The sequence below is a fragment of the Hemitrygon akajei genome, chromosome 3, assembly GCF_048418815.1.
Source record: "Hemitrygon akajei chromosome 3, sHemAka1.3, whole genome shotgun sequence".
Classification (NCBI taxonomy): Eukaryota; Metazoa; Chordata; class Chondrichthyes; order Myliobatiformes; family Dasyatidae; genus Hemitrygon; species Hemitrygon akajei.
In genome coordinates this window covers 192,348,123-192,369,877 of record NC_133126.1, presented here as the reverse complement: position 1 = coordinate 192,369,877, position 21,755 = coordinate 192,348,123, and the positions used below count along the sequence as shown (strand labels likewise).

Genomic DNA, 21,755 nt, shown 5'->3' with positions numbered 1-21,755 from the left:
ATATGGGAAAATTTTCGTAAAAGTGAAAATCCTCTTTGCAATGTGAAAGCAGGTTACTGTACTAACGTAGGTCTTTTGTAAAAGTGAAGTGGTGTAAAGCGAACATTGTTAAGGCAGGGGACACCTGTATATACAGCTAAGTCATTTGCACAGTACTGTAGTAATTTTATGTAAAGAACTGTACTACTGCCACAAAATAAAGCAAATATCATGATGTATGTGAGTGATGACACACCTGATTCTGATATGAGTCTCTTTTGTTGATTGAGAGTAGGAAGGGGGCAGAGAGAGGGAATCATGGTTAAGAAATGGGGGAAGGGAGAGGGGAGGGAGCAGGAAGAGACATTCTGTAATTATCAATAAACCAATTGTTTGGAATCAAATAACCTTGTCTGTTGTCTCAGGACTGGGTGTGTCTGTGCCTGCGCCACTACTCCACCCTGGCACTCCTTCTCTGCCACATCCCTCCCGCGGTTCTCCACCCTCGCTATTCCCAACACCCTTTCCTCCTGCCAGATTTACAAACTTGCTCTCTTTTCCATGTTGACAAGTACAGTACTGTGCAAGAGTCTTAGGCACCCTCGCTCTATATATGTCCTTAAGACTCTTGTACATACAGTACTGTACCACACTTCTCTTCTCAGTATGTTCTATTGTCTGAGACTTTCCCACTAGTGAAATCATCTCAACAATATCCTGTCAAGCCTTCTTTGGTCTTGATCTGACTAGTATTGCCACTGTTTCTTCAAAACTCAAAGTAACACAGGCCCCAACTATTTAAAACCTCTCATTCCAGGAGATAGCCCGGTGAATCTCTCTTTTTACTGTTTTCAATATTACTATATCTTTAGATAAAGAGGTTGAAACTGGGCATTGTATTCCTTGGGAGGAAGATGAGAGGGAACTTCTTCATTTAAAGGATTGCGTGAGACTGTGAAACGAGCTGTGGAACAAAGTGATGGATGCAGGCTGATTTCAACATTTAAGAGAAATTTGGATCAATACATGAATGTGATGGGATCTCTATACCTGTTACACTTAATTCTGCATTGTTATTGTTTTACCTTTTTCTACCACAAAGCCCTGTGTAATGATCTGATCCATATGAATAAAGTTCAAAGTTTAAAGTAAATTTATTATCTGAAGTTCATATATGTCACAATATACAACCCTGAGATTATTTTTTGTTACAGGCATAAATTACAATAATAATATTTAGTTATTATTTACCACACCAACATGGCTTATCCACCAGTGTGCATAAGACAACAAGCTATGCAAATTCAAAACTAAAAGAATAATAATAAATAAATAAGCAATGAATATGGAGAACATGAGATGATGAGTCCTTGAAAGTGTGTGCATAGGTTGTGGAAATACAAGTCAAGGTTTTCACTATATCTGTATCTCAGTGATTGTGATAATATTAAAACAATTTCAATGCCAATTCTTGTTTTTTTTTAAATCCTGCCACTTTGCAATAAATCCAAAATTTAATTTGCATTCTTAATTACTTGACTGACCAACCTGCTGACAGTGTGTGACATTCACTCAAACATCTAGATCCCTCTGTACGTATGCCACCTGCATTCTCTCCATTTCAATAATAATCCACCTTTTGATTCCTCTTACCAGGTTGCATAACTTCATATTTCACCCACATCAAACTCCTTTTTCCCAGTCCCTTAACCCGTCTATATCCCATTGCAGAATCACTATATCCTTATTACAACTTGCTCTTCCACCTATTTTTGTATCGTCAGCAGATCGGGAATCCCTGGATCTTGCTCCTGCCTCTAAAGTATAGGTATTAGTAGACACTCAATGGCCACTTTATTAGGTACACCTGCATACCTGCTCATTTTTTGCAAATATGTAATCAGCCAATCATGTGGCAGGAACTCAATGCTGACTTTGACTGTGGAATGATACTTGGTGCCAGACAGGGTGGTTTGAGTATCTCAGAAAGTGCTGATTTCCTGGGACTCTCATTTATAGCCGTCTCTAGAGTTTGCAAAGGATGGTGCAAATCCCCCCCACAAAAAAAATCCACTGAGCATCAGTTCTGTGGGTGAAAATGCTTTGTTAATGAGGGAGGTCAGAGGGCAATGGACAGACTGGTTCAAGCTGTCAGGAAAGTGACAGTAACTTAAGTAACCATGTGTTACAACAATGCGAGCATCCATGAATTCACGTCGAACAAGTCACTTAGATCACAATACTTACCCATTTTGATGTGTGGTCTGAACAACAACTGAACTTCTTGACCATGTCTGCATGCTTTTATGCAATGAGTTGCAGCCACATGATTGGCTGATTAGATATTTGTATTAGTGAGCAGGTGTACAGGTGTATCTAATAAAGTGGCCACTGAATGTATATGATAGAACCTAGAAAATTGAAAATCGAACAGTGCAACACAGGAACAAGCCATTCAGCCCACAATGTTGTGCCAAACCAAATCAAAAACATGCAAACCCTAATCCCTCCTTCCTACACCATGTCCATACCCCTCCATCGTCTTTAAACCCATGTGCCTATCCAAAGTCTCTAAAGTCACTTCAAAGCCTCTAACGTATTTGCCTCTACCACCATACCTGGCAACACATCCAGGCTTGCACAACTCTCTGAGTAAAAAATCTTTCCCCTACATCCCCCTTGAACCTACCCCCCTCTCACCTTCAATGCATGCCCTCTGGTATTAGACACTTCAATCCTGGGAAACAGGCACTCTCTGCCACTCTGTCTATGCCTCTCATAATCTTGTAAACCTCTGTCAGATCTCCCCTCAGCCTCTGATACTCCAAAGAAAACAACCCAAGTTTATCCAGCCTCTTGTGGTAGCACATGCCCTCTAAACCAGGCAGCATCCTTGTAAACCCGTTCTGCACCCTCTCCAAAGCCTCAACATCCTTCCTATAGTGGGGTAACTTGAACTATATGCAATACAACAGCTGTGGCCTAATGAGAGTTTTATAAATTTGCAACATAACCTCCTGACTTTTGAACTCAACAACTTGACTAATAAAAGCAAGCATTCCAAAAGCTTTCTTAACCACCTTATTGACCTGTGTAGCCACTTCAAGGAGCTATGAACTTGGATCCCAAGATCCCTCTGCTCAGCAACATCGTTAAGGATCGTGCCCTTCACAGTGCACTGTCTGCTTGCATTTGCCCTATGGAGGTGCAACATCTCACATTTATCTCAATTAAACTCAAGGCCGATGAACTTTGAGCATGGATGGAAACGTGGAACTATGATGTTGTGTCCATTACTGAAGATTGGATATCTCAGGAGCAGGAATGGCTGCTGAGTGTGCCAGACTTGAGATGTTTGTAAAAGAACAGAGAGGAAGGCAAAAGAGGTGGGGGCATGACATTGTTAATTAGGGATAATGCCATTGCTGCAGAAAAGGGAGAAGTCACAGAGGGATGGTCTACTGAGTGAGTGTGGGTGGACATCAGAAACAGGAAAGGGGCAATAACTCTACTGGGTATTTTTATATACTTTCCCCCAATAGTAACAGGGATATCAAGGAGCAAATAGGGAGGCAGATTCTGGAATGGTGCATTAATTATAAGGTTGTTGTGATGGGAGATTTTAACTTTCCTAATATTGATCGGCATCTCCTTAGCACAAGGGGTTTAGATAAGGTGGAGTTTGTTAGATGTGTTCAGAAAGGTTCCCTGACACAATTGTAGATAAGGCACCAAGAACAGAGGCTGTACTTAATCTGGTATCGGGAAATTAATCTGGTCAGGGGTCAGATCTCTCAGTGGGAGAGCATTTTGGAGGTAGTGACCACAACTCTATCTCCTTCACCATAGCACTGGAGAGGGATAGGAGCAGACAATTTGGGAAAACATTTAATTGGGTTAGGGGGAAATATGATACTATCAGGAAGGAACTTGGAAGCAGATGTTCTCAGGGAAATGCATGGCAGAAATGTGGCAAATGTTCAGGTTACTGTGGGAAATGAGGGAGGAGATTGCTGAGCATCTTGCAATGATCTTTGCATCGTCAATAGGAACAGGAGAAGTACCGGAGGATTGGAGAGTTGAAAATGTTGTTCCCTTGTTCAAGAAAGGGAGTAGAGATAACCCAGGAAATTATAGGCCAGTAAGTCTGACTTCAGTGGTGGGCAAGTTGTTAGCGAAGATCCTGAGAGGCAGGATTTGGAAAGACATAATCTGATTAGGGATAGTCAGCGTGGCTTTGTTGAGCTGGATTGAATTCTTTGATGATATAACATGGTAGAGCAGTGGATGTAGTGAATATGGATTTCAGAAAGGCATTTGATAAGGTTCCCCTTGCCAGGCTGCTTCAGAAAGTAGGAAGGCATGGGATCCAGGGAGATATTGCTTTGTGGATCTAGATTGGCTTGTCAACAGAAGGCAAAGGGTAGTTGTAGATGGTTGGTATTCTGCATGGAGGCTGGTGATCAGTGGTGGTCCACAAGGATCTATTCTGGGACCCCTCACAAGATCACAAGATCAAGGAGCAGAAGTAGGCCATTCGGCCCATCGTGTCTGCTCTGCCACTCCAGCATGAACTAAACTATTCTCTGTCTAGTTCCAATTTCCGGCTTTTTCCCCATATCCCTTGATACCCTGACTAATTAGATACCTGTCAATCTCCTCCTTAAAAACCCTCAATGACTGGGCCTCCACAGCTGTATGTGGCAATGAATTCCATAAATTCACAACCTTCTGACTAAAAAAATTTCTCCTCATCTCTGTTTCAAATGGGTACCATCTAAATCTAAGACTGTGGATCCCTCCTGTTTGTGATTTTTATAAATGACCTGGATAAGGAAGTAGAAGGGTGGGTTAGTAAGTTTACGGATGACATAAAGGTTGGGGATGTTGTGGATAGTATGGAGGGTTCTCAGAGATTACAGTGGGACATCGATCAGATGTAGAACTGGGCTGAGAAGTGGCAGATGGACTTCAACCCAGATAAGTGTGAAGTGGTTCATTTTGGTAGGTCCAATTTGAAGACAGAATATAATATAAATGGTAAGACTCTTGGCAGTGTGGAGGATTAGAGAAATCTTGGGGTCCATGTCAATAGGACGCTCAAAGCTGCTGTGAAGGTTGACAGTTTTGTTAAGAAGGTGTATGGTGTGTTGGCATTCATCAACCGTGGGATTGAGTTCAAGAGCCATGAGGTAATGTTACAGCTATAAGACCTTGGCCAGAACCCAGTTGGAGTACTGTGTTCAGTTCTGGTCACCTCACTACAGGAAGGATATGGATACTATAGAGAGAGTGCAGAGCAGATTATGAGAATAGGTTGGGTGTACTTGGCTTTTTCTCCTTGGAGCAACAGAGAACGAGAAGTGACCTGATAGGGGTATATAAGATGATGAGGGGCATTGATTGTGTGGATAGCCAAAGGCTTTTTCCCAGGGCTGAAATGGCTAACACAAGGGAGCATAGTTTTAAGGTGCTTGGAAATAGGTACCGAGGGATGTCATGGGTAAGTTTTTGATACAAAGAGTGTTGGGTGCCTGTTATTTCAATTTTTGCCTTTCAATACTTCACCTGACATCTACCTTATGGTCTGATTCTTCTCTTACTGACCTGGTGCTCTGGTTCCCACCCCCTGCAAAACTAGTTTAAACTCTCCCAAGTAGCATCAGCAAACCTCGCGGCCAAGGTATTGGTTCCCCTCTAGTTCAGGTTCACTCCGTCCTTCTTGTGCAGGTTACCCCTTCCCCAGAAAATTCAAGAACTTGAAGCTCTGTCTCCTGCACCATCTCCACAGCCACTCATTCATCCCATTCCTACTTGCACTAGCGCAAGGCACAGGGAGAAATCTGGAGATTACAACCTTGGAAATCCTTCTCTTCAGCCTCTTTCCGAACTCTGTATACTCACTGCACAGGACGTCTTCCCCTTTCCTGCCTATGTCATTGTCCTCTGGCTGCTCCCCCTCCCCTTTCAGAATATCCTGCAGCTGCTTCAATACATCATGGACCCTAGCACCCAGGAAGTAACACATCAGGCTGGTGTTTCTTTTGTGACCACAGAACCTCTTTTCTTTACCCCTAACCACTATGAAAACCGCATTGGCTGACTTAACCCGTCCCTGTGCAGCTTCAGAACCGGCCGCAGTGCCACCCCCCCCCCCCCCCCCCCGGCAGCTTGGATGTACACAAGACAACTGTATCTCAGTACACACGTCAATAGTAAGCTAATAATAATCACAATAAGTCTGGGGAAATACTTACACAATGAAGGAGGCTTTCCAGTTCATCCGCTCGATCCCAGTTCCTAGCACCTCACTCACTTACTGCAGCCCATCACCCCTATTACGGCTTAGGATGTTGACAGCAGTTCGCCAGAGCCCTCTGTCCTTTCAAGTTGTTCTCGAATGTAACGTATCTTCTTCCTTCCCGCCGGGGAAGAGGTCATTGGATGTTCTGGAGTTCTGGGTTTTTCCTGGATAAGCTTGCTCACCCCATGCTCAACTCTCCTCCTTTCACATCCAGGCGTGGGACTACCACGCCAGAATTACAAACTCCTAGTGGAAAGGTCCTATTGCTCCACTCCCTCACTCTTTCCCAGCAAGTGATCCTCTCTGAAAAATTTATTTCAATTACTTTTGAAGGATCTCATTGATTCTGCCTCCCCATAGGCAGGATGCCCCACATCATCACTACATTCAGTGCAAAACTTTCACTGTGGAGGACACTAGCAGCATGCCTTATGTTGAAGGGTGTGAGGGAAGAGAAGTGAGTGCAGTTACTATTACAAGGGAGAAGGTGCTCAAAAAGCTGAAAGACCTAAGCGTACATAAGTCACGCAGACCAAATGAACTGCACCCAAGGGTTCTAAAAAAGTAGAGACCACTTGATCCATTTGACCCGAAATGGGAGTGTGTGGGCCATGGCAGTCAAAGCTCAAACTGGGAATGGCACCTGATGATGATGATGATTAGAGACTGTTGAGGCATTAGTAATGATCTTTCAAAAATTATTGGACTTCTAATCTTTGAAAAATTTGAAATGTCACTAAACTCATTAAGAAAGGAGGAAAGCAGCAGAAAGGGCATTAAAAACCAGTTAACCTGACCTCAGTGGTAGGAGTCAATTGGTAAGGATGAGGTTATGGGGTACTTGGTGACAGAGGACATGATAGGACGAAGTCAGCATGGTTTCCTTGGGGGAAATCTTGCCTGATGAACCGGTTGGAATTCTTTGAGGAGATTACAAGTAGAATAGATAAAATGGATGTACTGGATGTTGTATATTTGGATTTTCATAAGACCTTTGACTAGGTGTCAGACATGAGGCAGCTTACCAAGTTAAGAGGCCATGGTATTACAGGAAAGTTACTGGCATGGTTAGACCATTGGCTGATTGGCAGGAAGCAGTGAATGGGAATAAAAGGATCCTTTTCTGGTTGGCTGCCAGTGACTAGTGGTGTTCTGCAGGGGTCAGTGTTGGGACTGCTTCTTTTTATACTGTATGTCAGTGATTTAGATATTGGAATAGATAGCTTTGTTAACAAGTTTGCAGAGGATACGAAGATTGGTGGAGGGGCAAGTAGACTGCAGAGGGACTTAGACAGATCAGGAGAATGGGCAAGAAAGTGGCAAATGAAATACAATGCTGTAAAATGCACTTTGGTAGTAGAAATAAATGTGCAGACTATTTTCTAAATGGGGAAAAAATCCAAAAATCTGAGATTTAAGGGGACTTGGGAGTGCTTGTGCAGAACACCTTAAAGGTTAACTTGTAATGCTGAGACTTTTTAAGGAACTGGTTCAGCTTCATCTTGAGTATTGTGAACAATTTTGGGCTCCTCATATATAAAAAAAGATGCTCTAACATTGGAGAGGGTTCAGAAGAGGTTCAGAAGGACGATTCTGGGAATGAAAGAGGAACATTTGATGACTCTGGGTCTGTACTTGCTGCAATTTAGAAGGATGAGGGGGGATCTCATTGAAACCATTCAAATATTGAAACAATGAAACAGAGCAGATATGGAAAGGATGTTTCCCATGGTGGGGGAATCTCAGCAATGGTGGGCACAGCCTCAGGATAGAGAGGCAGAGAAATGTCTTTAGCCAGACTGCAGTGAATTTATGGAATTAGTTACCACAGGCAGCTGTGGAGGCCAGGTCGTTGGGTGTATTTAAAGCAGAGATTGATTGGTTCTTGATTGGAGTCATCTGCAAAGGTTATGGGGAGAAGCCTGGTGAGTGGGGCTTGGCAGGGGAAGAAAGTTTCAGCAATGATTGAATAGTGGAGCAGACTTGATGGACCAAATAGCCTAATTTTGCTGCTATGTCTTATGGTCTTGTGGTCTAAAACAAAGTTTATTTTTCACATTCCCCTTATGGCTTTTGCGTATGTTTTAAACTTGTATCTCTGGTCTTTGAACTATCTTCTCCTTGAGAAAACCATCCTCCATTTACTCCTATAAATAACTCAGGATATTGTACAGCTTTATCAAATCCCCTCTCAGGTCTGTTTGCCCCAGTTATTTCAGCTGTAAGTGAAAGGCTGAAAAGATCATTTTGTTCTCTGGGGCAAAGAAGCTTGACCAGTTAGGGCAACTGGTCAGCCTACAATTCAACGCCTTATCTTCATAATCCAAACTAATAGGAATCCACCAACGAAATATCTTTTTCGCGAAGACAACGAATACCCACCAATGGTGTCTCTGTTTATCTAACATAACAATAATGCACCTTTGGTAACTCTGTTTCCATAAACCAACAAAAATCCACCAATGGTATCTCTGTTCTCTGACCCAACCAATATCCACCAATGGTAACGCCCTGCTTCCTAAACCCAAACAAAAACCCACCAATGGTAACCTTATGTTTCACTCACATCAAATGATGACTGACCTGCTGAGTAGCCTCCACCTTATCGGTTTTACTTCATATCCCCTTATCTGGACATGTTGCTAATTTTCCCTGTCGCCTGTTGTTCCCCTGGTTTAGACTATAAAGCCATAAGACCATAAAACATAGGAGCAGAGTTAGGCTATTTGACCCATTGAGTCTGCTCTACCATACCACCATGGCTGATTCATTATCTTACCCAACCCTATTCTCTCTCCTTCTCCCCATAATCTTTGATGCCCTTTCACAATTCCACCACTAACATCTGCTAGGGACAATTTACAGTTACCAAGCTACCAAACTGTATGCCTCTATGATGTGAAATGAAAGCAGAGTATTAGGGTCACAGACAAACTCTACACCACTCTTATGGCACTGGAGGTCAGGACTGTACCCAGGTCACTGATGCTGAACCTGAGCAATTCCCTACCTTGGAAGGCTGAGGAGAATCATTCAATAAGTTTACTCAAAACAGAGCTTGTTTGAGTGGGAAAATGACATTAAGACAATAAGACTATGTAATGCCCTGGTTTATATTTTTTTACTGTTTGCTGTATGTATTACATTTTGTGCTGTTCTGTGTGAGCTGCTTGTTTTCAGCTAATGTTTGGGTTAGTGTTGAAGATAAGAGAGAAGAGAAATGTGTGCCATCCAATTAGGATGGTCAGATTAAGGGGAGGTTTCTCTGGTGAGGAACACCAAGGTTGGGCTTGGAGCTTTTTTTCGAGAGGAGATGAAGGGAGAAGATGCTGGGGAGAACCGCTCATAGCATACGATCCGGTGGGAGACACGTTCGTTCGAGATGGATTGCGAGCGACGTTTGGAAGGTGGTGTGTGTGCTTTCATGTTGACCGAGGGCCCAGCGTGTGAGTGACAGAGATGTTCAAGATGAGCTTCAACTTGTGCACATTTGACTGTTTTATTAGAATGGGCCCTTTTCTTTTTGTTATTCTTTACTAACCTTTTAGGTAAGATTCATAAATATAATGCCTTTAATCATATGCAGTGTACTGTCTGTTATTTTGTGACATTAATTTGTAACAGGATAGCAAATTTCACAGCATCTACACAAACAGGGTGTTTGGGGTGGGCTAACGCCTCAATCTCACTAGCTTGGCAGGGCCAGAGATTGTCTTCTCTAGACTTACGCAGCCAAGGAAACCAGGGTGTTTCAACGATAAGACATAGGAGTAGAATTAGGTCATTCGGCCCGTCAACTCTGTTCCACTTTGAGGTACATGATCGGCCATGAACCTGACGCAGAGCAGGACCTACATGAAAGCAAAATGGCCTACGCCCATTGTTATTTCTTCAGCTCTTTTGCAAGCAAAGAATACTGTACCCACAGAATATAAAGATTGCACATTAAAAGCGATTGCACAAAACACCACTCTATGACAGCTTTGAAGGTTTCTTTTAAAGCTAGTTCCAATATTGTTGATTCATCTGTGTTGCAATCCCTGCAAAGTTCATTTGCAAAAGAATTTGACAAAGTCTATAAATTCAGTGGGGTATTAATATCACATGTAGATTAGCCCGATATATTTGATGTTGATGATTCAATCTTGCCTCCCTTCCTACAGCTGGTTGGAAAATATAGGAAAAGCAAGTAATACTCAGAGCCTCAAAAAGCGAAAGATAAGATATCCCCACTGACATGCCAAACATTAATTTGAAGAAGCCATTTTCCTAAGGCTGTTTGTATTGTTTGAATGAACACAGACACCTTCCCATCACTAAATCTTTTTATTTTTCGCTTGGGGACAAAAATATTTTCTCACACACACAAGGGATTTTCTCAAACTGATCCTGCTTCAGTTTTTTGTGTTAACAATAAATGCCTAAATTGATTTCTGCAAAATCTGGTTAGCTATTGTCTCTGTGTATGCCTGACACCACTGTTGCCCTGTTGAAAAATACCTAATAACTCAGTTTTAAAATTCTTATCTGTGTATTCAAATTCCTTGTAACTACATACAAGAGAAAATCTGCAGATGCTTGAAATCCATGCAATACACACAAAATGCTGGAGGAACTCAGCAGGCCAGGCAGCATCTATGGAAAAGAGTACAGTCGACCTTCATCAGGACTGTTGAAAAAATATGTGAAGTAAGAGTAAGAGGTGGGGGAAGGGAAGGAAGAAATAAAAGGTAGTAGGTGATAGTTGAAACCGGAAGAGGGGGAGGGGTGAAGTAGAAAGTTGGGAAGTCAATTGGTGAAAGGACTTTGATATATTCTGCCCAAGGGTCAGGGGAGAAGAGAGAATGTTTAGGCCTTTGATTACACTGGACAACAAATTTTTTCACGTGATGCTTTCGCAGATTGTTTTTTTGTTTATGATAGACCACTTGAAGCTGAACATGAACATAATTTCTGATTGCTTGTATCATGTAGGAATTTGGAGAAACAAGAAATTAACTTTTATCGAATATGCTGCTTTTAATTGCACAACGGTGTTGACGCTTTGCAATAGTTCAACTAAACTAAAAAGGCGTTGTTGATGATTTTCATTTGTACTCAGTGTCTGAGGTTTCTCACTTAAGAATCAGCCAGCACTGATGGATTCAAGTTACCCTGATAACGTTTCTCCATGACCACAATGTCCCAGTGAAACCTTTCACCATGCTAGTCACTGACAGCACCAAGATTTGCAGGGAAGAAGTCTAAATGGGAATTCAGAAAATGAATCTTGCAGTTCATGGTTTTGTATGTTCATTTTGTATGAAGCATGTTGTCTACCTGCTGCACGTAGTTTTGTGCTCTGTAGTTGCCAAGAAAATTTTCAACATCCTTGAATGTCTTCCATGCAATTTTCTCTGGTCCCACTAGAAGTTCATGCAATTGGCTGTCATTGATGACCTGTTTGACTGACAAAAATGCCTTCCTTAATCTTGGTATCAGTTATTCTGGGTAACATCTTCTCAAATATCAAAATCCTTCATGGAAATTTAGTACCTTTCTAAGACCTGTCCTGCCATGTAGCATCTACCCTGTCTATGCAGGATGATAGGGAAATATCATGGTTATTTTCATGATCAGCAGCCCAAAATACATAAGATGTACTCAAAAGTATTCAAGAAGCAAGATCTTTGTTGTCCAGTGTTTTGTTAGCTGCTTTCCCAAAGCAGCAGGAAGTGTAGTCAAAGTCCATGAAGTTTGGCTGTTTGGTGGGATGGACTGGACTGTATCCACAGCTCTCTGCCGGTCTTGGTTGCCATAGCAGGCAATGATGCATCTGAGTTGGATGTTTTTTGTAGTGCATCTGTGAAAATTTGTGAGGATCGTTGTGGACATGGCCAAATATCCTCAGCCTCCTGAGGAAGCCGAGGTGCAGATGTGCTTCTTTAGACATTGGCCCAGTACAACCATTTCTATCACACACCTTTAAAATCCAGTGCACTTCGCCAAGGTCTGTGCTTTCCTTTCTCACTGGAAGAAAAACAATTTTCAGAGATGTGCTTGTTTTTGGAGATAAACTGATTAAATTTGAGAGTAGGGGATTGCTGGCAGCATGGCTCAAAAGGCTGGATGGGCCTATTCCACGTTGTATCTCAATCAATCAATCAATAAATACCTGCAGAGAATGTGGGATAAAGGCAGGATAACTGTGGATGGATGATTGATGGTTAAAAGAACATTGAAGAGTTGAGACTCCTGATTCGGTGCCGTACCTCTCTCTGACTTTAACTACCTAGAGCAAACAGCCAACTTTGAATCTCTCACCTCATGATCTTGTCATTATCATATCACAATTTCTGTCCAGACATGAAGACATAAGTCTATAGGATCATTCAACACCTTACATCAGATTCACACTCAACAGTGCTGTACACCCCTAGCACTGCAGCATTAACCAGCATGTCTTGGCCATCAATCAGCCCAATTACACCCATGTGACCAATTAACCTACTAACTTATATGTCGTTGGAATGTGGGAGGAAACTGGAGCACACAGAGGAAATCCACATGGTCATAGAACATACAAATTCCTTGCAGACAATGGGGGGGGATTTGAACTGGGGTCACTGGCACCATAATGGCGTTAGGCTAACCGCTACGCTAGAGTGCTGCCTCTTGAACACCACTATCATGTCGGCGTCCACCACTGCTGCTAGTTTGCCTTTGCGGGTTCCAACCACACACTCCCTGTGTTAAAAACAAACCGAGCACATCATCTTTAAACTTCACCCCTCTCACCCTAAACACATGATCTCTAGCACTTGACCTGGAAACAAGATTCTGACTGTCCTCCCCATGTTTGACCAGTCATCAAGGCAAGTGGAAAATATTCCATCCAGCTCCTGATTTGCTCCTTAATGATAATGGAAAAGTTGTGGATCTACAGCTTCTGATGTGACCTTGGAGCCTCAGTATTCAACCATAAGACAAGGTTTGTTAGGATGGGAAACAGTTTCTTCCCTAAGGGCATGAGACTCCCTGTCACCACCCAGTCTCATCAGGGATAAAGCACTAAAGGCATTATTCTGTTTACATTTTACTTCTGTCATAAATGCACCTTATAATAAATGTCAATCTTCTGGAATATATTTTCCCTGTTAATTTGTTTGTGGTAATACTACTGTATGTGCTGTGTATGAGTTATATGCATCTTGGTTTGGAGGAATATTGTTTCATTTGGCTGTATAATATGTAAATTGCCAAATGACAATAAATTTGAGCTTTACTAGTCCAATGGGAACATGTACATCATTGGAATCAGGTCAGTGATGATGTAATCATGATTGTCACTGCAGTTCTGGTTTAGGATGGTGCTACTAAAAGTGTGCGACAGCCCACTGGTAGTTGAAAAACAAGAAATCTGACTAAAAACATTACTAATCACTCCTTTTCTGAAGGAAATTCTGATAAATTATCACCACAAACAATGGAGAGAAGAGCAAAGGTGAAGTGAGTTTGAGGGACGAACCATGCTGGTACTTTGTAGAATCGACAAAGATGGAGTGAGCCATTCGGAGAGGAGAAGCCATGGCAGAAGGGTTCCCATGCCCGTACGACTGGTACTGGAGCGAGGTTCAATTGTTCTGGGTGCCGAGCCGATTTTGAGAAATCGAGAGTGGCTTCGAGCTGGGTGGCAAAATCTGGGCCTGGAGAATGTGGCGTTGTGGTCCAGGCCCAGAGCCCCTTGCTGCAGCGGTGCCTGGGTCATAGTGCAAGGTATGATACGCTGTTCAGATTATTTAAGTGCTGGCTTAGATAGACTGGAAAGACAAGATGTCAGGAGCAGAGGGGAGAGGCAATTTCACTCGCTCTCCCATGATGTTCACTCCTCTCCCTGTGGCACTTAGGCTAGTGTACTCCACTTCTTCTCCAGCTTTGTACATCTAGGATGTATTCAACTTTGGTCCCACCAAGTCCGTGAGGTTGGAGCATCTTGCCACCCCAACCCCAGTTAGTGTGAATGCTGTGTGATTTACTGCCCCTAGCAAGAAATAAAAGATTGTCACTGCATACAATTCATAAAGAAGTATATTTAAGAATGTTAATGTAATAGTTATTAAATGAAAGAGAGAAAAAAACTAAAAAGGGCCCATTAATCTTAAGCAGTCAGATGTGCACTTAAGTTGGAGCTCACCTGTTATTCACGCGCTGGACCCTCGGTCTATGGGAAAGCACACACCACTTTCCAAATGTCGTTCAAAATCCATCTCGAACCAACGGGTCTCCCACAGGAGTATTGGTTCTTCCTTCTTGAAGCCATTCAGCTGCACAAAGCACCTTGTGCAACAGGGACAGCTTTCTTTTACCCCTCTCCTCTTCCAGCTCCTCAAGACAAAGACCCAGCATTCCCCAGAACTTCTCCCAATTCCACCATCCCAATTGGCTGACAGCACATTCCTAAGTTGAATAGCAAGCCTCTTACCTGAGCTCAAACGGAAACAAGCTGAAAGCAGTACAGACTGCTCTTACAGAACTGCTAAAATGAAATAGGTACAGCACAGTAGTAAAAATCTGAACCAGGGCGTTACACTATGAAGACTGCCATGATTCTGTACCCACTAACATGATGAACTGATAACGAGACTTTGAGGTGTCTCTGGGCTGCTCCAGGTTTCAGATCTAAGGAGTCATTTTGGTTCAGAGTGTTGTCACTTGCTTCTATTGTTTGCATGATTTAAGGTTTTTTTTCCCTTTCTCTGTTGGTCTTTTTTTTAACTGGGGTTGTTCGGCTTTCTAGCTTTATGGCTGCCTGTAAGCAAACAAATCTCAAGGTTGTATAATTCATACATACTTTGATAATAAATGTACTTTGAAACTTGAACTAGCAACCCAACCCCGCAATTGTGAATGCCCACAAGGAAATGAATCTCATGGTAGTATATCATGACATTTCCGTACTTGGATAATAAATTTACTTTGAATTTTTAACTTTAAACCCTGTTCTACCAGCTCACTGCAGTGTAGAAACTCAAATACATTTTGTTCTGAGGTTTTGATAAGAAACGTATCCAGGTACAATGAGGTGCCAAAGAAAATAAAGACAGTAGAGACTTGTTTTATGTTTTTTGTTCTATGAGATATTGATCTCTCTTCAGCTTCCAGGCAAAGACAGAACAACATCATGTTAACATTATTAGCCATTTCATTTATTCCTATGTGCCCAAATTCGGCAACATGCCCAGAATAAATTTTTATGCAAAATGATTTTACAAGACAGTAATTTTATTGTGTTCCAATTTTAATTGGATAGTTGGGAGGAAAACCACCACAGATCCAGTTATGGTGAGAACTCTATTTTCCCTTCCCACTTCTAAAGATTCAATGGAAAACACTCCTTCAAATCTTGTTTGTCAGGCCTTAAGACCCTAAGACATGGGAGCAGAATTAGGCCATTTGGCCCATCGAGTCTGCTCTGCCATTCCATCATGGCTGATTTATTATCCTTCTCAGCTCCATTCTCCTGTCTTTTCCCCGTAACCTTTGAAGCCCTGGCTAATCAACAACTTATCAATCTACGCTTTAAATTTACCCACTATTTAGGTAGAACCCTGTACATGCGCATGTTGTAACCTGTTGCCACAATCTGTTCAGATTTAGCTTTATTTATCACAAGAAACATACAGAGAAATGCATCATTTTCATTTACAGCGAACACACCCAGCAATGCGCTGGGGGTAGCTCACAGGTTCCAGCTCCAGCATAGCATTGCACGATGCTCAGTAGAACAACACAACAGTAAGAGAAGAAAACCAAACAAGACAGAGCAAAAAACAGGAAAGCAAATCCCTTTTGCATACACCCTTCCACCCGCTCACACACAGAGTCAGGCCTCCAACCCCAGGGGTGTCTGCCTCTGGGACTCCAGCCCTTGCAGACATCAGAGCACCGACCTGCAGTCCCTGGCTCAGACATTGAGACTCTGACCTCCAGACTCACAGATTTTGGGCTTCTCTCTCCAGACTCGCCGACCTTTGGGTTTGATGTCCTCTGGGTTTTGACTGGCTGATCGGAGAACTTTAACCTTTGTGCTTCGACTCCAGGCCTCGCTGATCTTGAGTTTGAACACTGGGCGTCCACTTTCAGTCTTGCATGGAGCTCCGATCCCATTGATGGTGGGGGTGGGTGTGGGTCACTGTCCTTGTAACTCTCACTCATACAGACTTCCAACCTGGAGATCACTGGTTTCAGCGCCTGCCAACACGACCTCTGGTTGCACTGATCTCCCACCTCTGAGTGCACTGACTTGGAACTTTAACGCCAGTTCTAGTCCCTGACCTCTAACTCTCCCTCAACCCTGTACTGGAACTATACCCGCCCTGAGTTAAGGTTGAAGATCAGGCATGATTTTATTGAATGGTAGAACAGTCTGAATGGGTCAGGTGTTATTATTGCATCCATTACATAGGTGGAGACCCGACACAGATGAGGGAACCACTTCAGTGTGCGGTTTCACTCTGTCCACTGCAACTACCAGGATCTCCCATAGATCCTCACATTAATTTGACTTCACTTTCACATTCTGACATGCCTGTCCATGGCCTCCTCTACTGCCACGATGAGGCCACACTCAGGTTGGCGGAGCAACACCTCATATTCCATCCGGATAGCCTCCAACTTTATGGTGTGGACATTGATCTCTCCAGTGTCCAGTAATTCTTCCAGACCTCCATCCTTTCAATGGCCAAATGAGATAGACTGAAAAATCAAATGTCTATCTTTAATGCAGAAGAGAACACGAGCTTGCTGGTGGAGAAGACCAGAGATGAGGTGTGGAGTCATAAACAATCCCATTTCGAAGCATCGAAGAAGATTGAAGCATCGAGGTGAATGCAATGAGGGTCGGAGTCTCTCTCCATGGAGACCTTGGGGTCGACTGGGGTCAGTAACCAGATCAGTGCAGTTCAGACTTGGCATGGCAGTCACTCTTCATGTGACTAAGCTGTTCAATGCTGATGTGAGGAAATTTTCAAAACTTTGAGATTTATTGGACTGTAGTTTCTATTGGTCTCCTTCAGGCTTCGTTTTCTGCTTTCTTGTTGCCGATTGGCAGGTGGTCAATGTGTTACTTTTTGTGCGAAGGAAGAGTTAGGGATTTGGTGTCTGATGTTCCTGTTGGTGTTTACCTGTGTGGGCGATCTGTTAGTTTTTGTGTGTGAGAGAGCGGTTGGGGGTGTTTGATGCTATTGTTGCTGTTTTTTTTGAGTGAGGGAGGAGGTTGGGGGTTTGGGGTTTAATGTTCTAGATGCCTTTTCTGTGTGGGCGATCCATTAGTTTTTTGTGTGAGGGAGGGGATGGGGGGATTTGGGGTTTGTGAGTTCTGTTCCTTTTTCTTTATCGTGCATGGAGTGGGGTTGATGTCTTTTCTTTCAACGATGCCTGTGGTTTTTCTGTATTTCATGGCTACCTGGAGAAGACGAATATCAAAGTTGTTTTGTACATTCATACTTTGACAATAAAATGAACCTTTGAATGGTTGAACCTTTCTGAACCTTTAGGAGGTTTATAATAGTGGATAGAATCTGTCCCTGAAGCTGGTGGTACATGTTCTCAAGCATTGCAATCATCTGCCCAGTGGAAGAGGCAGGAGAAGAAGAGATGTCCAGGATGGGACTGGACTGTGATTACATTGACTAACGTCAAGCACTTCCTCCCATTGTCTTTCCAGGCTCTAGAAGTTAAGAGTCTGAGAGATGCCATTAAGGAAGTCTCAACCATTTGCTTCAATGATGAATATTCTTGTAGATGGAACATCTTACTGCTACAGTGCACTGCCAATGGAGGAAAGAAGCATTGACAATGGAATTGGAATGGTTAATTATAGTCACATGTACCAAGCTGCTGCAAAAGACTTAAACACAAGAGATTCTGCCAGTGCTGGAAATCCAGAGTATACACACAAAATGTCTGAAACTCAGCAGGTCAGGCAGCATCTATTGAAAGGAATAACAAGTTCATTTTTCAGGCTGAGACCATTCATCAGGACTTTAGGCCTGAAATGTTGACTGTTTATTCCTTTCCATAGATGCAGCCTGACCTGTTGAGTTCCTCCTGCATTTTGTGTGTGTTAAAGTGAAAAGCTTGGCTTGCATATCGTTCCTACAGATTAGATCATTACACAGAACTCTGAGGTAATCTTCTTCTTCTCTTCGGCTGTCCATCAATTTTGATGTTGACTGTGCTGAGAGTTTAGTCTCTATGGGCCACAAGACCAGGACTGGATCGGCACTGTCTCCCACAGTGGTTGCATTCGTGATTTGACTGGTCTAGCACCGAATGTCTGCGTTCATGACATGCTTCATATTTCTTCTGCCTTTTCTCCTCGATAGCTGGGATTGAATTCTTGACAATGCAGTGCCAGCTTCTTCTGTCCAAAGCATCTTTCTCCCGGGTGTTGACATTCATGTCAGTGTTCTTCATATGGAGCTTGAGCACATCTTTGTAGGGCAGCTTCTGACCACCATGCTTCCTCTTTCCTTCATGCAGCTCGCCATGGAAAACAGCTTTGGGTAAACGATCATCGCTCATTCTTGTGACATGACCAGTCCAACATAGCTGAGAAACTGATGAGCAATTCTGCGATGTCTGTCCCAGCACGTTTGAGCACCTCCACATCTGGTACCCTCCCTTGCTTCTTAATATGTAATATTTGGAGTAAATGCCTGAGTTGTGTCTTGGTCAATAGGTCAATATCTTGATGTGCTTCCGATACAATATCATTGTTTCAGTTGAATTAAGCAGAGATGGTAAAACAACTGTATTATACACTTTGACCTTGGTTGCTATTTTAATGTCGTGGCGAGACCAAAGTCACTTCTGCAAAGCAACAAAGACTTTTGTAGCTGATTGAGTTCTCCTCTCAACTTTCACATCTGATGAGTTGGTGTTGGTCACAGCACTTCCTAAGTACGTGAGAAAGTCAGAACATTTCAGCACTACCCCATTGACAGATATGTCTGGTCGTTGGGTCTCAATGGGACTACACAGAGGAGAAGGCTGATACAGAAGTTCAGTTTTGGAGACATTGAATCTTAGGCCAAAAAGAGTGGCAGTAAATGAGAAGCAATTTCTTGAATCACATTAACATCAGTCGTAACCAGGGCTGAGTCGTCTGCATACAGAAGCTCTCTGACACGTATCGCTCTTGATTTGGTTGAGGCTTTGAGTCTTGACAGGTTGAACAATTTTCCATCTGAGCGAGTCCTGATGTACACATCTTTGTCCAAATTACAGAGAGACTGCATGGTGGGGGCACGACACCGTCTGCCTTATTACTGTGCGAGGTGTGTTGGAGTAGAGTTTCTGGATGGTGTGGAAAGCCCTGTGGCGATGGAGGTCATGTGACGGCAGCAGGCTTGAGAAGCTGGAAGCTGCTAGCATGAACTCTGCACATAGGTGGTTCACAAAAGATGGTCACTACCTTGTTGAGTTTTTCTGAGCAACAACAGGGTTGAGGCAGCTATGTGATTGTCCGGGCAGCCCTTTTTAGGGATATCACTGCCCGCCCTGGAAGGGGAAGCCCCTAGAAAAGGTGGGGTAAAGAATGCTTGCTCAGATTTCACCTGGCTGGCTCACTGTGCCCAGTGGGTCTTCACCACTGCGGTAAGAAGTTTAAGAAGTGAAACTGACTGTTGCCACATGGAATGTGCGAACAGTGCTGGATAACGACTCAAGACCAGAAAGGAGAACTGCTTTGATAGCTAAGGAATTGGCAAGATACAACATTGAGGTAATACAAGGTAAAATAAAAGCAGAATGCAGAATAAAATGTAATAATTGATGTGCAGGTAAACAATAAGGTGCAAGCCCATAAGGAGATAGGTTGTGAGGTCAAGAGTCCATCTTATTGTATCAGTACCGTTCAACAGTTTGATTAACAGAGGGACAGAAGCTGTCCTTTAGCCTGGGGGTAAGTGCGTTCAGGCTTTTGTTTCTTCAGCCCGATGGGAGAGGGGAGAAGACAGAATGTTCAGGATGATTGGGGTGCTTAATTATGCTTTGATTATGCAAAATCAAACTTGCGCCAATCACAGCGCCGTTTTAGACTGGACTAGTTTCAGATTTATTTTCATATGTTTCATATTTTGAAACATACAGGAAAATGCATTGTTTGCATTAACAACCAACACATCGAAGGATGTGTGGGGGAAGCCTGAAAGTGATACCACATACTTGGGATGACAGAGCACGCCCATAAGGTTCAATGCAACAATACAACACAGAGCACAGAACAACACAACAGCAAAGCATCGAGACAACAAACCAAATCAAGTCCTTTTCCCACCCTGCCATGCCCTCCCTCACACAGGCCTCCAACCCCAGGACAGTTGGCCTCTGGACCTCCCATCCTTGGTGCAGACTCCCAGAGTGGCAGACATGAAGTCTCCAACTCCAGTCTCCATCCCAGACCCAGACTTGCAGACAACTAGCCTCTAACACCTGGTCTCTAGCCTGGACACACAGACGTATAGATAACCAGTCTCTAATGCCTCGTCCCTGGCCCAGACTCCCAGTCAACTAGTCTCTAAATAGATAGATACATACTTTATTGATCCCAAAGGTAATTACAGTGTCATAGTAGCAATACAAGTGCACAGATATAAATATTAGAAGAGAAGTAGAATGAATAAGAATAAGTTACCAATAAAAAATAAATTACCAGACTCCCAGACTTGCAGGCAAAGGACCTCCAACCTCCAGTCTCTGGCCTTTACCTCCAGACTTGTCAACTTCAGTCTTCAATCATTCTGGCTTTCTACCTCCAGACTCGATGAGCTTTAGACTTCAACCTTTGGATTTGCCCTCCGGTCTTCAACAACTTCTGGGGAGCGCTACCAGGACTTGCCAATCACTGGTTGACCTTCAGGGCCTGGGATTTTTGCATGTCATGCAGAAGATGCTCCCTCTGACAGTGCAATTCCTGCCCAACACCACACCAGATGCATTTACACGCAAGGCTGTGCCCACGGTAAAGTGATCCAATCTGCCTTCTGCCATTGTGTCTTCTCCAGGGTGTTAACAGTTCTGGCTGCTATGTGGCATCAGCAAGTAACAGCTTTGCAAGTGTCAGCATGAACAGCCAAGGGACTGACTGACAGCATCTCTAATTCTGATTATTCATTGTTATTTCTTAAGGGGCTGCAATGTATCACGGTCTCTTGAGTTTCTCAAGCACAGCCACTGAATAATCTTTGTTGCAAAGCACAATTAGGCTGATAGTATAATCCTATCACTTTCAGAAAGGAACTTAGCTGTGCAGTTTCAAGGCTTAAGATAAATGTGTATCCACATTTACAGCCTGGTTAACTTGCTTACGTACTCTATAATTGATTAGAATGGAAAAAGTTCTCGAGGGTAGAATGGCTGGGATCAGAGAGCAGTGAAATAACTCAAAAGACCTTTGGAATATTTTTGTATAATGGTCAATAATTAAATA

The 21,755-nt window shown here is 43.0% G+C and overlaps 1 protein-coding gene across 1 annotated transcript in view; it reads right to left on the bottom strand.

Annotated features, from left to right (window-relative positions):
* LOC140725765 (neprilysin-like) overlaps positions 1-21,082 on the bottom strand; it is a 306,429-nt gene extending 285,347 nt beyond the window's left edge. The window contains exon 1 of the mRNA XM_073041648.1: positions 20,979-21,082. The gene's annotated coding sequence lies outside the window, so the exon portion shown is untranslated. The remainder of the gene's footprint in view (positions 1-20,978) is intronic.
* Positions 21,083-21,755: the final 673 nt, after the last annotated feature.